The sequence below is a fragment of the Triticum dicoccoides genome, chromosome 6A (genome assembly GCF_002162155.2).
Source record: "Triticum dicoccoides isolate Atlit2015 ecotype Zavitan chromosome 6A, WEW_v2.0, whole genome shotgun sequence".
NCBI lineage: Eukaryota > Viridiplantae > Streptophyta > Magnoliopsida > Poales > Poaceae > Triticum > Triticum dicoccoides.
In genome coordinates, this window is record NC_041390.1 from 518,270,711 (window position 1) to 518,286,080 (window position 15,370).

The window sequence follows — 15,370 nt, forward strand, 5'->3', positions numbered from 1 at the left end:
TCACATGAAATAACAAGTCCATCGAAATGCGGTGGTGTTATAAATGCATCAATGATCACACCAAAAATATTATGCCGGGATTCAGAATGCTTGCCTTCAATGTGTGGAAAGGCAGGGTGCTCTCCAAACTTTTGAAAGTTTTCTTCTCTCTCCCCAAAATCCTATTTAAAAATATATTTGAATTAACACACATTTCAAAAACAGAACCAAAAAGTTGTTTGAAAATTTTTCAAATAAATCTTAAAATAAACTAGACCAAATTTAAGGAAGGTAGGAAAAAGAATCAACTCATTTGGAGTTATATTTAAAAAGTTAAAGCCAGTCAAAGATTTGGTCAAAATCTGTTTTAAAAAAAAACAGAAAAAGAAAACGTTTCGGCAGAATACGTCTTCGGAAACGGGAGACGTACTCAGGGTCTTTACGCTTCCACTTAAACGCGTGGAGGCGGAGCTGGGTCACCGATAGTGGGCCCGCCCGGCCCACTAGTCAGGTTTGACCAGTCGCTGCGCGTCGTCTCCCTCCTCTGCCCGAGCAGAGCGGGGCTCCGGCGATCGTCGCCGGCGTTTGGTTGCTCCTCGCGGGCCCCCGAGGGTGGGGATGGATCCGCACGGCTGGGGCGGTTCTCCCGGTGGTCGTAGGGTTGCTGGGGAAGGAGTAAATCGCCGGCGGCGAGCTCCGCGGCGGAGGGAAGCTTCAGTGGCAAAGTGATTTGTTGGCGGCGACGGCTCCCGATCAAAATTAAGTAGGGGAATGTGTTCACGGAAGGATGAGGAAGTTCCTGGCGAAGAGAACGGAGAGGGGGAGGTGCTGGAGGTGCCGGATTGGCCGGGGCGGTGGCGGCGGCAGGAGTTGCCGGAGATGATGAAGGAGACCTCCCCGGGTCGAATGCGAGGCAGGGGAGCGCCATGGGGGTAGCATGAGGTCGCGTGCGTGCTCAGAGGGGCTCGGGGTGTCCATTTTATAGCTCGTCGAGGTCGGTTCCGCGGCGGCCGTGGATAAACTTCCGGCGAACCGATGTTCTGTAGCTAGGGCGACGTGGCGGCGACGAGGGCTAGCAGACACGCTTGCGGATGAGCTCGCACCGCTCCAAGGGCCAGGTGGCGAGCGGGCGAGGCTTGGGCGGCACCGACATGGGCAGAGGCTGTCGGGCGGTGGCGGCGGCTAGCGCTTGGCCTGCCGGGCGCGGCGGGGGCGGCTTGGCGTGTAGCGGAGAGAAAGGGAGTGCGCGGCAAGGTTCTGCAGAGCGGGCCAAAGCTGTGGGGGCCAGCGTGTCGGCTCGTGTGCGCGGCATGCAATATGCGCGCTCTGGGCGCGCCCAGCGCACGCACACCAGATGTTCGACACAATGCCGCGGCATGCTACAGGTCGCAGGTGAGGATGGGGTTTACCAGATCGAGGTTAGGAGCAACGGGGAGTCTAGTGGACATGTTAGTTTGATCAGAGGTGCAAGCTCACGGTGTAATGCCAAAACTCATGTCAAAACTGATCATGCCCATAAGGTGTTTGACAAAATGCCAATGGCACTTAGGCAAGTCTTGGGGTGGCCAAAAACTCCAGATGGTGGTCTCTTTAGGTGCAAGAGAGAGTGGTGTAGTTATTTGGACAAAAGGGGAAACTTGATAGTGCAAGTTTTGCAAAACTTCAATTCTGGACAGGAAATAAATGACATTATTCCATGAACCAAAAATGATCCAAATGGTGCATGCTCCTGGACTTAAGGGTTTAACATGAAGGACTATAAGTAGGAGAACTAATCAAGGGTATAGGAGCAACTAAAATGGGTGTTGCTGTACAAATCCTCAAATTGGACCAGAATGGAAAAGAGGTTGATTCACTCAAAAATTTCAAAGAACAAACCCTGGATTTTTGCACAAAGTGGAATAATATGCTCCTACTGACCTCCCATAATTTTGGTAGAAGTTTTAAAGAAATATTTAAAAGGGTTGTAGTGCAAAAATGCACTCTGGACCAGAGAAGAAAAATTGAGTGCAGGGCTCAAAATATTTCATGAAGGAAATATATTTTTGCATAAAAGTGATTTAAAAACATCACATGACATCTCCAAATTTTTGTAGAAATTTTAAGTGAATCTATCAAATGGTTGCAGTTCAAATATGGTCATTTAACCATAGAAAAACCCTTTTCAAGAAAGTAAAGATCAAGCAATTAAGTTAGTTAATTAGTTATACTGATAAAAGGAAAGTTTTTCTTGAGAGGTTAAACAAGTCCAATAACATATTTGAAAAGTTTTCTCTTTGGGAAAAACTCATCATAGAAATGACTTAAAAATCAAAATGGAGCTCAGAAATCCAAAGTTTTAATTCCTGGCAAAATTTTAACTTAATAAAACAAGGCCAAATTTTTGGGGTGTCACAATACTATCCCCCTTAAGAAAAATCTCGTCCTCGAGATTTGCTAAAAGCGGTGTTAAGAAAATATTTACGCAATAATGATGTGGCTACAGTGAGAGGGCAATAAGTGGTGAAAAACCACAGTGTGAAAAACTGGGGCTGCGCGGAAAAGTCTACGGTCCGGGACAAAAACGGGCGATTTCTACACTGGATATAAATTTAGGATAACTCCTAAATTTAAATATATGCTGGTCGTACCTGAGAGCACAGTGCTCTCTCTGGCCGACAGGTGGACCCGGGGCCCATTGTCAGCCTCTTCTTCTCCCTCTGGCTCTTTCTTCTACCTCTTCTCTCCCGCACGCTTTCTCGCGCTTTCTCCACCGGCGATGCCTAATGCGTAGGGCATCTAGGCCGTACCGTGGTAGTGCGCGACGTGCTAGCTGCCGGTGCAGCGTGCACTCACCTCGCGGGCCAGCGCGCTGTCGGCACTGCTCGCGGATTCGACTCCGAACACCGGCGATCGGCGACGAGCGGCGTTGGTGGACTTTGCCCACCGTACACCGAGCTCGAGCTATAAAACGGCCGGGGTGCCTCTCTCTTCTTCCTCACATCTGGCCTCACTTCTCCTCTTCCTTCTTTCTCCATTACTGCTTACAGAAGCTTGGGTGAGGCTCTAATGGCAGAGGCGATGCCGGACTGGTTTGTGATCCTGATATGCGGAGGGCTGGCGACACTGCTGGGGCTCTCTGTGCTCCTGTGCGCGATAATCTTCAACGAGTATCGCGACACTGCGGCTCGGGTGTTGGTTCTCCGCGGTGGTGGTGATCATGAGGAGTAGATGGAGTGTGCTGGGTGCTAACTGTAGTTAAGGGGGTGAGGGATTAGCTGGATGTAACACCGTTGCAAGGTTTTGCAAACAGTGTATGTGTCTGAATGATTATGGTTGTGAGTCTGCTGCTAGTGCTGTGTGAAATTAATTAATCCATGTCGTGAGAAGGGGCAGGTGTAGCAACTCAGGGAAAAGAAATCTCACTCCGGGATTTTGCAAGGGAAAAACAGTTAATTTAAAGGAGCATAAACCACAACAAAAACTACACACATTAGCATAAGCCAAATAATTGACTTGTCGTACAAACTCAGGGTATTACGCATAAGTCACACACATAAATAAATGCTGCAAAGAACAAATACAGTAGTGACGTCTAAAATGAAAACGGTAACTGGACGGGGTCCTGATAGAATGTCTCTGGTAAAGGAATACACTCCTCTTCTATTGGAGGCAGTGGATTGACCAGTCGATGTATGCGTCTCTCCGTGTCGGGTCTCAGTGGTCTGCCGATGGCAATCTGAGGATTTAAACCTGTGAGGCTCTGGAGATAATCCATCACTCGCTGGTTTAAATGCTCTTGAGCAATGATGTACTGGATAAGGTTGGCCAGAACTGGGTCTCTCTCAATACGTCCACCGGGAAAAGATGTTACTTCTCCGGGTGCTGCACGACTCGGAAAGTAATAATATCCTCGTTCGCGGGCATAGGGTACTGCGGATCGAAGACGAGCAATCGCTTCTTTCGCAGCAGCCTCTATGGCCAAGTGTGGGGGTGGCATAGATTTCCCCACGAAGGAAACTTCTATTGGATCTTGGTTGGGGTCTACAGGAGGAATGTGTACTGCTGCCCAATATTCCGAGGTGGATGGGGTGATCCTCGATTTGAATAGCTCGTACTGGGGTGGCTGGGTAGAACCCATGGTACTGCGGGTAAAATCCCACAATATTTTGACAAAGCTACCTGGGGTTGCATCTGGGGTTCTCAGATGAATGCTGGGGCTCGGCATGACAGGAAAAAGCGTGAGTGTTGTGCACAAGGTGGGGGTTGCTGGGTAAGGTCACAAGGTGGCCTTTATATAGCAATGGAGTCGGATCGTTTTACCGTGGTGAAAGGTAAAAATTTGCCAGCTTAGCTCTAAAGGTCGGGTCAGTGTCAGAGATACACATATCTCATAAAAAAACGCGTTACTGTGGTTGTCGTCGGATTGGTTTTGGTAGTTGTGCCCGGAAAAATATGCAGCTATGCGCTGACCAAATACGCAAGGCTATTATTAAAATAGAGGCCCAAAGACAGGCTGCGTTAATATACGCGGTCGCATGATTACAAAACGAGGATACATTGAAACTTGGTGCTACTCATACGGCTTAGTCTACCTCGTTTATGTCTAAACGGGCGTGCCTGGTGGATGTCGAGGCTTCTCCACGTGTCTCTCTGCCGGGATTAGTCGGAGATGGCGGAGGAACTGCAGGGTCGGGGTAGTGATGATGACCATCGCGGGGATTGTTGGCCACAACCCCGTTGGAGTGTGCTCCCAATATGCGACGAAGCACTTCTGGGGTTATTGCAGCACCTTGGCCGATGGCTAGGGCAGATCTCGGGGTCTCGATCGGTTGTCCAAACAGCACGACTGGGTTGTCGGTGTTGGGCTCGTTTTCTTCTCTCGCCGGGGCTCGACGAACCAGCTCTCCACGAACTGCGATTAGATCAATAGTGATCTGGTTGAACAGTGCCTCTAGTGCACTTACATAGCGCACTAGGTGCAACAATGCGGGGTCCGTCTCGTGATCTCCATTGGCAACTTGGGGTGGTCTACCATACCCTTCACGTCTGGGATAGTAGTGGAACGAGCGACAGTTAACTCTGGGCGACAAGTGCCTGAGATGAACTATAGCCTCTCGAGCGGCTAGTTGGATGGCTTGTGGCTCAAAGGAAGTTGTCCTTCCAGTGAACCTGTAGGGGCGCTCGGGTGCTAGACCCCTACCGTAGATGTGCACAGTGGCCCAGAATTGGCGGTCTTCACCGCTCATGGGTCCTTGATACACAACATATTCTGGTGGCTCCTCTAACGCGTAGGCACGACGGGTGAGGTTTGCGAGGATGGTCACAAAACCTCCAAGGTTGGTTGCTGTGGTTTCGTTGTGCACTATAGGTCCAGGCATTGTGGCTCGGTTTGGGGTAGCGGCTGTGTTGTGCTGGTTTGGTGTTAGCGCGCCCTTTTTATAGGAAAAAGGGGACGGAATCTTCCTTCGAACGCTTGCAAGAAAGGACTATTTAGGGGCCGGTCACTGGCACATGAGTGACAGGTTAGGTTGATAGGTTGGGCACCGACTGCCAAAAGTGTTGGGTCACTGTGTGGCTATCTTGCACGAGAAGCTTGGCTGGGGTTTGGTTAAGGTCTGGTGGGTTGGTTTGCCTAAGTTTATTGACCTGGCTAAGATAGGATTAGCCAATGGTCAGCCTGGCTCTGATACCAAGTCTGTCACGACCGGTTTTCCGGGTAATAAAATTCCAGAAAAGACCGTCGTGCTCATCAGCCCCAGGATTACTGTTAGCTGATGAGGCTCCAACTTGATACAGAAATTCCAAGCAAAATACAACATATGTAGTACAAGACCATTCTGGCCTGCGAGTACAACAAATGGTTTCTAGTGGTTGATGACGGAAGCGGGTTGTGAAACATCAGTGTCTATGGGACTCCATTTCCCACGGGAACAGCTGACCAGGTTAATTCCTATCTTCACGAGGCTGCTATCTCCATTGAGTGGGTTCCGGGGCTGGCATCGCGTCGCTCCTCTCCGTGCAAGAAAATCTGGCCAAGACAATAGCCAGGGACAAGCCAGTGAGTACTTTGAATGTACTCGCAAACATTATGAACACAGGTACAATATAACAATGATGTGCTGAAAATATTTTATGCTCATGACGTCAGTCACAAAAGATAAATGAAACTCAGATGCGTGCAAGCAAGTTATTTATAAAAATGCAATAACATAGTAGTATTAAAATTTATGGAATAGATAACAAGCAATGCCACAGTCGGGCGTCTGAGCGACACCACATAAAGGGCTTTAAAAGAAATGCCACAGTCGGGCGTCTGAGCGACACCACATAGAGGGCTTTAAAAGAAATACCACAGTCGGGCGTCTGAGCGACACCACATAAAGGACTTTAAAAGAAATGCCACAGTCGGGCGTCTTAGCGACACCACATAAAGGGCTTTAAAAGAAATGCCACAGTCTGGCGTCTGAGCGACACCACATAAAGGGCTTTAAAAGAATGCAATCATAATGAATATCCCGGAGGTAGAACCATCCCAGAGATACTTGATAATAGCAATAATATCACGGGTTAGTCAACAATAATAATAATCATAGTTCTCACAAATCACAAGCAGTATTTCTGGTTAACAGTTTCACCTCCGAAGACCGACACTAAGACCGACACCTGACCCATCCCAGACTGTAATCCTTAACCATGGATACGGCTATTCGAATAGGTTTATTCTCTGCAGAGGGTGTACTCTTTACCCACGAGTAACGGATTTCTTTAGTCCACCGGGACTAAATTCCGTCTACGGTCTTTTTGTTGAAAACACACCTAACTTGCACACAGCAGCTTATCACACACGTGTCTGGAATCACCCACGACACCTGTTAATCAAACTCTAAGTGGGGAGGCTACAACCTCGCGTAGCATGGGATCAAACTTATATCGCGCGCTCTAAGGGGTGGCCTCCCCTCTCGGTCCCAACCGGAAACACCCATGCTCCCGGACCAGGTGGCCTTCCTACCAGCTACAACCGGTATCATCCACCCTGGCCTCTCTGTACGGTGTGTGCTAGAAAGAGGTTGACAACTTACTGAACCGTACTCTACTTGCTGTAGAGACGAGTGGTAGTACGAAACAAGTATGGGGGTTACTGGAACAAGACTCGATCTACGGTCGACTCAGGAGGTTTAAGTATTCCCTGCATGATTAGTATAACGAATATATTTCAACCAATACAATCAACACTCATTGTATCTTACCATGCCATACCGGACATAACCGTCCCGACGGTGACCGGCGACAAACTCATGCCTACCCAAGGCAGAGGTTTTCCCGGTTCCTACCGGTATGCATGCAAGGCACATGAGGATGATTATCATCACAAGTGTGTTCATTTCCAACAGCATGGAAATCAATAACATGCACCCATGCATATGATCATATCACATGAAATAACAAGTCCATCGAAATGCGGTGGTGTTATAAATGCATCAATGATCACACCAAAAATATTATGCCGGGATTCAGAATGCTTGCCTTCAATGTGTGCAAAGGCAGGGTGCTCTCCAAACTTTTGAAAGTTTTCTTCTCTCTCCCCAAAATCCTATTTAAAAATATATTTGAATTAACACACATTTCAAAAACAGAACCAAAAAGTTGTTTGAAAATTTTTCAAATAAATCTTAAAATAAACTAGACCAAATTTAAGGAAGGTAGGAAAAAGAATCAACTCATTTGGAGTTATATTTAAAAAGTTAAAGCCAGTCAAAGATTTGGTCAAAATCTGTTTTTAAAAAAACAGAAAAAGAAAACGTTTCGGCAGAATACGTCTTCGGAAACGGGAGACGTACTCAGGGTCTTTACGCTTCCACTTAAACGCGTGGAGGCGGAGCTGGGTCACCGACAGTGGGCCCGCCCGGCCCACTAGTCAGGTTTGACCAGTCGCTGCGCGTCGTCTCCCTCCTCTGCCCGAGCAGAGCGGGGCTCCGGCGATCGTCGCCGGCGTTTGGTTGCTTCTCACGGGCCCCCGAGGGTGGGGATGGATCCGCACGGCTGGGGCGGTTCTCCCGATGGTCGTAGGGTTGCTGGGGAAGGAGTAAATCACCGGCGGCGAGCTCCGCGGCGGAGGGAAGCTTCGGTGGCAAAGTGATTTGTTGGCGGCGACGGCTCCCGATCAAAATTAAGTAGGGGAATGTGTTCACGGAAGGATGAGGAAGTTCCTGGCGAAGAGAACGGAGAGGGGGAGGTGCTGGAGGTGCCGGATTGGCCGGGGCGGTGGCGGCGGCAGGAGTTGCCGGAGATGATGAAGGAGACCTCCCCGGGTCGAATGCGAGGCAGGGGAGCGCCATGGGGGTAGCATGAGGTCGCGTGCGTGCTCAGAGGGGCTCGGGGTGTCCATTTTATAGCTCGTCGAGGTCGGTTCCGCGGCGGCCGTGGATAAACTTCCGGCGAACCGACGTTCTGTAGCTAGGGCGACGTGGCGGCGACGAGGGCTAGCAGACACGCTTGCGGATGAGCTCGCACTGCTCCAGGGGCCAGGTGGCGAGCGGGCGAGGCTTGGGCGGCGCCGACATGGGCAGAGGCTGTCGGGCGGCGGCGGCGGCTAGCGCTTGGCCTGCCGGGCGCGGCGGGGGCGGCTTGGCGTGTAGCGGAGAGAAAGGGAGTGCGCGGCAAGGTTCTGCAGAGCGGGCCAAAGCCGTGGGGGCCAGCGTGTCGGCTCGTGTGCGCGGCATGCAATATGCGCGCTCTGGGCGCGCCCAGCGCACGCACACCAGATGTTCGACACAATGCCGCGGCATGCTACAGGTCGCAGGTGAGGATGGGGTTTACCAGATCGAGGTTAGGAGCAACGGGGAGTCTAGTGGACATGTTAGTTTGATCAGAGGTGCAAGCTCACAGTGTAATGCCAAAACTCATGTCAAAACTGATCATGCCCATAAGGTGTTTGACAAAATGCCAATGGCACTTAGGCAAGTCTTGGGGTGGCCAAAAACTCCAGATGGTGGTCTCTTTAGGTGCAAGAGAGAGTGGTGTAGTTATTTGGACAAAAGGGGAAACTTGATAGTGCAAGTTTTGCAAAACTTCAATTCTGGACAGGAAATAAATGACATTATTCCATGAACCAAAAATGATCCAAATGGTGCATGCTCCTGGACTTAAGGGTTTAACATGAAGGACTATAAGTAGGAGAACTAATCAAGGGTATAGGAGCAACTAAAATGGGTGTTGCTGTACAAATCCTCAAATTGGACCAGAATGGAAAAGAGGTTGATTCACTCAAAATTTTCAAAGAACAAACCCTAGATTTTTGCACAAAGTGGAATAATATGCTCCTACTGACCTCCCCTAATTTTGGTAGAAGTTTTAAAGAAATATTTAAAAGGGTTGTAGTGCAAAAATGCACTCTGGACCAGAGAAGAAAAATTGAGTGCAGGGCTCAAAATATTTCATGAAGGAAATATATTTTTGCATAAAAGTGATTTAAAAACATCACATGACATCTCCAAATTTTTGTAGAAATTTTAAGTGAATCTATCAAATGGTTGCAGTTCAAATATGGTCATTTAACCATAGAAAAACCCTTTTAAAGAAAGTAAAGATCAAGCAATTAAGTTAGTTAATTAGTTATACTGATAAAAGGAAAGTTTTTCTTGAGAGGTTAAACAAGTCCAATAACATATTTGAAAAGTTTTCTCTTTGGGAAAAACTCATCATAACAGGGAAGGAAATGACTTAAAAATCAAAATGGAGCTCAGAAATCCAAAGTTTTAATTCCTGGCAAAATTTTAACTTAATAAAACAAGGCCAAATTTTTGGGGTGTCACACCCTATATATACTTGAGGTTTGGGGCTGCCCAACACATGTGATTTGCTCTCCCTGTTGGCGCAGCCCTACCCCTCTCCCTCCTCGTCTCTCGTAGTGCTTGGCGAAGCCCTGCTGGAGTCCCGCGCTCCTCCACCACCACCACGCCGTCGTGCTGCTGCTGGATGGAGTCTTCCCAACCTCTCCTTCTCCCCTTTCTGGATCAAGGCGTAGGAGACGTCACCGGGTTGTACGTGTGTTAAACACGGAGGTGCCGTCCGTTTGGCACTAGGATCATCGGTGATTTGGATCACGACGAGTACGACTCCATCAACCCGTTCGCTTGAACGCTTCCGCTTAGCGATCTACAAGGGTATGTAGATGCACTCTCCTTCCCCTTGTTGCTAGATTACTCCATAGATTGATCTTGGTGATGCGTAGAAAATTTTGAATTTCTGCTACGTTCCCCAACAGTGGCATCATGAGCTTGGTCTATGCGTAGTTACTATGCACGAGTAGAACACAAAGTAGTTGTGGGCGTCGATATTGTCAATTATCTTGCCGTTACTAGTCTTATCTTGATTCGGCGGCATCGTGGGATGAAGCGGCCCGGACCAACCTTACACGTACGCTTACGTGAGACCGGTTCCACCGACTGACATGCACTAGTTGCATAAGGTGGCTGGCGGGTGTCTGTCTCTCCCACTTTAGTCGGATCGGATTCGATGAACAGGGTCCTTATGAAGGGTAAATAGAAATTGGCAATTCACGTTGTGGTTTTGGCGTAGGTAAGAAACGTTCTTGCTAGCAACCTATAGCAGCCACGTAAAAACTTGCAACAACAATTAGAGGATGTCTAACTTGTTTTTGCAGCATATGCCTTGTGATGTGATATGGCCAAAAGGATGTGATGAGTGATATATGTGATGTATGAGATGATCATGTACTTGTAATAGGAATCACGACTTGCATGTCGATGAGTATGACAACCGGCAGGAGCCATAGGAGTTGTCTTAATTTATTTATGACCTGCGTGTCAATATAAACGTCATGTAATTACTTTACTTTATTGCTAACCGTTAGCTGTAGTAGTAGAAGTAATAGTTGGCGAGACAACTTCATGAAGACACGATGATGGAGATCATGATGATGGAGATCATGGTGTCATGCCGGTGACAATGATGATCATGGAGCCCCGAAGATGGAGATCAAAAGGAGCAAAATGATATTGGCCATATCATGTCACTTTTTGATTGCATGTGATGTTTATCATGTTTTTGCATCTTATTTGCTTAGAACGACGGTAGTAAATAAGATGATCCCTCATTAAAATTTCAAGAAAGTGTTCCCCCTAACTGTGCACCATTGCGAAGGTTCGTTGTTTCGAAGCACCACGTGATGATCGGGTGTGATAGATTCTAACGTTCGAATACAACGGGTGTTGACGAGCCTAGCATGTACAGACATGGCCTCGGGACACATGCGAAACACTTAGGTTGACTTGACGAGCCTAGCATGTACAGACATGGCCTCGGAACACGGAGGACCAAAAGGTCGAGCATGAGTCGTATGGTACATACGATCAACATGAAGATGTTCACCGATGATGACTAGTCCGTCTCACGTGATGATCGGACACGGCCTAGTTGACTCGGATCATGTAATCACTTAGATGACTAGAGGGATGTCTATGTGAGTGGGAGTTCATAAGAGGAACTTAATTATCCTGAACATAGTCAAAAGGTCTTCGCAAATTATGTTGTGGCTCGCGCTTTAGTTCTACTGTTTAGATATGTTCCTAGAGAAAATTTAGTTGAAAGTTGATAGTAGCAATTATGCGGACTAGGTCCGTAAACTGAGGATTGTCCTCATTGCTTCATAGAAGGCTTATGTCCTTAATGCACTGCTCAGTGTGCTGAACCTCGAACGTCGTCTATGGATGTTGCGAACATCTGACATACACATTTTGATAACTACGTGATAGTTCAGTTAAACGGTTTAGAGTTGAGGCACCGAAGATGTTTTGAAACGTCGCGAAACATATGAGATGTTTCGAGGGCTGAAATTGGGATTTCAGGCTCGTGCCCACGTCAAGAGGTATAAGACCTCCGACGATTTTCTTAGCCTGCAAACTAAGGGATAAAAGCTCAATTGTTGAGCTTGTGCTCAGATTGTCTGAGTACAACAATCATTTGAATCGAGTGGGGGTTGATCTTCCAGATGAGATAGTGAGGTTTCTCCGAAGTCATTACCACCAAGTTGCTAGAGCTTCGTGATGAACTATAATATATCAGGGACATATATGATGATCCTTGAGATATTCGCGATGTTTGACACGACAAAAGTAGAAATCAAGAAGGAGCATCAATTGTTGATGGTTGGTGAAACCACTAGTTTCAAGAAGGGCAAGGGCAAAAAGGGATACTTCATGAAACGGCAAATCAGCTGCTGCTCTAGTGAAGAAGCCCAAGGTTGAACCCAAACCCGAGACTAAGTGCTTCTGTAATAAGGGGAACAGCCACTGGAGCAGAATTACCCTAGATACTTGGTAGATGAGAAGGCTGGCAAGGTCGATAGAAGTATATTGGATATACATTGTGTTAATGTGTACTTTACTAGTACTCCTAGTAGCACCATGGTATTAGATACCGGTTCGGCTGCTAAGTGTTAGTAAACTCGAAATAAAAGGCTGCGGAGTAAACGGAGACTAGCTAAAGGTGAGCTGGCGATATGTGTTGGAAGTTTTTCCCAAGCTTGATGTGATCAAGCATCGCACACTCCCTCTACCATCGAGATTGGTGTTTGCGTTGAGCATAGACATGATTGGATTATGCCTATCGCAATACGGTTATTCATTTAAGGAGAATAATGGTTACTCTGTTTATTTGAATAATACCTTCAATGGTCTTGCACCTAAAATGAATGGTTTATTGAATCTCGATCGTAGCGATACACATGTTCATGCCAAAAGATATAAGATAGTAATGATAGTACCACCTACTTGTGGCACTACCACGTAAGACATATCGGTATAAAACGCATGAAGAAGCTCCATGTTGATGGATCTTTGGGCTCACTCGTTTTTGAAAAGTTTGAGACATGCGAACCATGTCTATTGGTGTATATGCATGAAGAAACTCCATGCAAATGGACCGTTTGGACTCACTTGATTTTGAATCACTTGAGACATGCAAATCAGACCACATGGGCAAGATGACTGAAAGCCTCGTTTTCAGTAAAATGGAACTAGAAAGCAACTTGTTGGAAGTAATACATTTTGATGTGTGCAGTCCAATGAGTGCTGAGGCGTGTAGTGGATATCGTTATGTTCTTACTTCACAGATGATTTGAGTAGATGTTGAGTACATTTACTTGATGAATCACGAGTCTGAATTATTGAAAGGTTCAAGTAATTTCAGGGTGAAGTTGAAAGATCATCGTGACAAGAGGATAAAATATCTATGATATGATCATAGAGATCAATATCTGAATTATGAGTTTGGCACAGAATTAAGACATTGTGGAAATTGTTTCACAACTAATACAGCCTAGAACACCATACTGTGATGGTGTGTCCGAACATCATAAGTGCACCCTATTGGATATGATGCATACCATGATGTCTCTTACCGAATTACCACAATAGTTTATGGGTTAGGCATTAGAGACAACCACATTCACTTTAAATAGGGCACCACGTAATTCCGATGAGATGACACCGTATGAACTATGGTTTAGAGAAACCTAAGCTGTCATTTCTTAAAAGTTTGGGGCTGCGACGCTTATGTGAAAAAGTTTCAGGCTGATAAGCTCGAACCCAAAGCGGATAAATGCATCTTCATAGGACACCCAAAACAGTTGGGTATACCTCCTGTCTCAGATCCGAAAGCAATAAGGAATTGTTTCTAGAATCGGGTCCTTTCTCGAGGAAAAGTTTCTCTCGAAAGAATTGAGTGGGAGGATGGTGAAGACTTGATGAGGTTATTGAACTGTCTCTTCAACTAGTGTGTGGCAGGGCACAGGGAGTTGTTCCTGTGGCACCTACACCAATTGAAGTGGAAGCTTATGATAGTGATCATGAAACTTCAGATCAAGTCACTACCAAACCTCGTGGGATGACAAGGATGCGTACTACTTCAGAGTGGTACATAATCCTATCTTGGAAGTCATGTTGCTAGACAACAATGAACCTACGAGCTATGGAGAAGCGATGGTGGGCCTGGATTCCAAAATGGCTCGAGGCCATATAATCCGAGAGAGGATCCATATATGAAAACAAAGTGTAGACTTTGGAAGAACTACTTGATGGTCGTAAGGCTGTTAGGTACATATGGATTTTAAAAGGAAGACGGACAATGATGGTAAGTATTACCATTTAGAAAGCTCGACTTGTCGTTAAGATGTTTTCCGACAAGTTCAAGGAGTTGACTACGATGAGACTTTCTCACTCGTAGTGATGCTAAGAGTCTGTTGGAATTATATTAGCGATTCTGCATTATTTATGAAATCTTGCAGATAGGATCTCAAAACATTGTTTCCTCGATGATTTTCTTGAGGAAATGTTGTATGTGATACAACCGGTAGGTTTTGTTAATCCTGAAAGATGCTAATAAGTATGCAAAGCTCCAGCAATCCTTCTAAGGACTGGAGTAAGCATCTCGGAGTTGGAATGTATACTTTGATGAGATGATCAAAGATTTTGGGTGTATACAAAGTTTATGAGAAACTTGTATTTCCAAAGAAGTGAGTGGGAGCACTATAGAATTTCTGATGAATATATGTTGTTGACATATTGTTGATCAGAAATGACGTAGAATTTCTGGAAAGCATATAGGGTTATTTGGAAAGTGTTTTTCAATGGAAAGCCTGGATTAAGCTACTTGAACATTGAGCATCAAGATCTATAAGGATAGATCAAAATGCTTAATGGTACTTTCAAATGAGCACATACCTTGACATGATCTTGAAGGTGTTCAAGATGGATCAGTCAAAGAAGGAGTTCTTGCCTAAGTTGTAAGGTATGAAGTTAAGACTTAAAGCTCGACCACGGCAGAAGAAAGAGGAAGGACGAAGGTCGTCCCCTATGCTTTTGTCATAGGCTCTATACGGTGTGCCATGCTGAGTACCGCACCTGATGTGTGCCTTGCCACATATCTGGCAAGAGGGTACAAAGGTAATCTAGGAGTAGATCACCAGATAGCGGTCTAAATTATCCTTAGAGGAATAAGGATATGTTTCTCGTTTATGGAGGTGATAAAGAGTTCGACGTAAAGAGTTACGTCGATGCAAGCTTAACACCTATCCGGATAGCTCTGAGTAGAGATACCGGATACGTATAATGGAGCAACAATTTAGAATAGCTCCAAGTAGAACAGTTATTTGAAACGGCTCCAAATGTAGCGTAGTATTTGCATCTACAAGATGACATAGAAATTTGCGAAGTACATACGGATCTGAATGTTGCAGACCCGTTGACTGAAACCTCTCCCACAAGCATAACATGATCAAACCCAGAACTATTTGGGTGTTAGTCACATGGGGATGTGACCTTGAGTGTTAATCACATATCGATGTGAACTGGATTATTGACTCTAATGCAAGTGGGAGACTGTTGGAAAT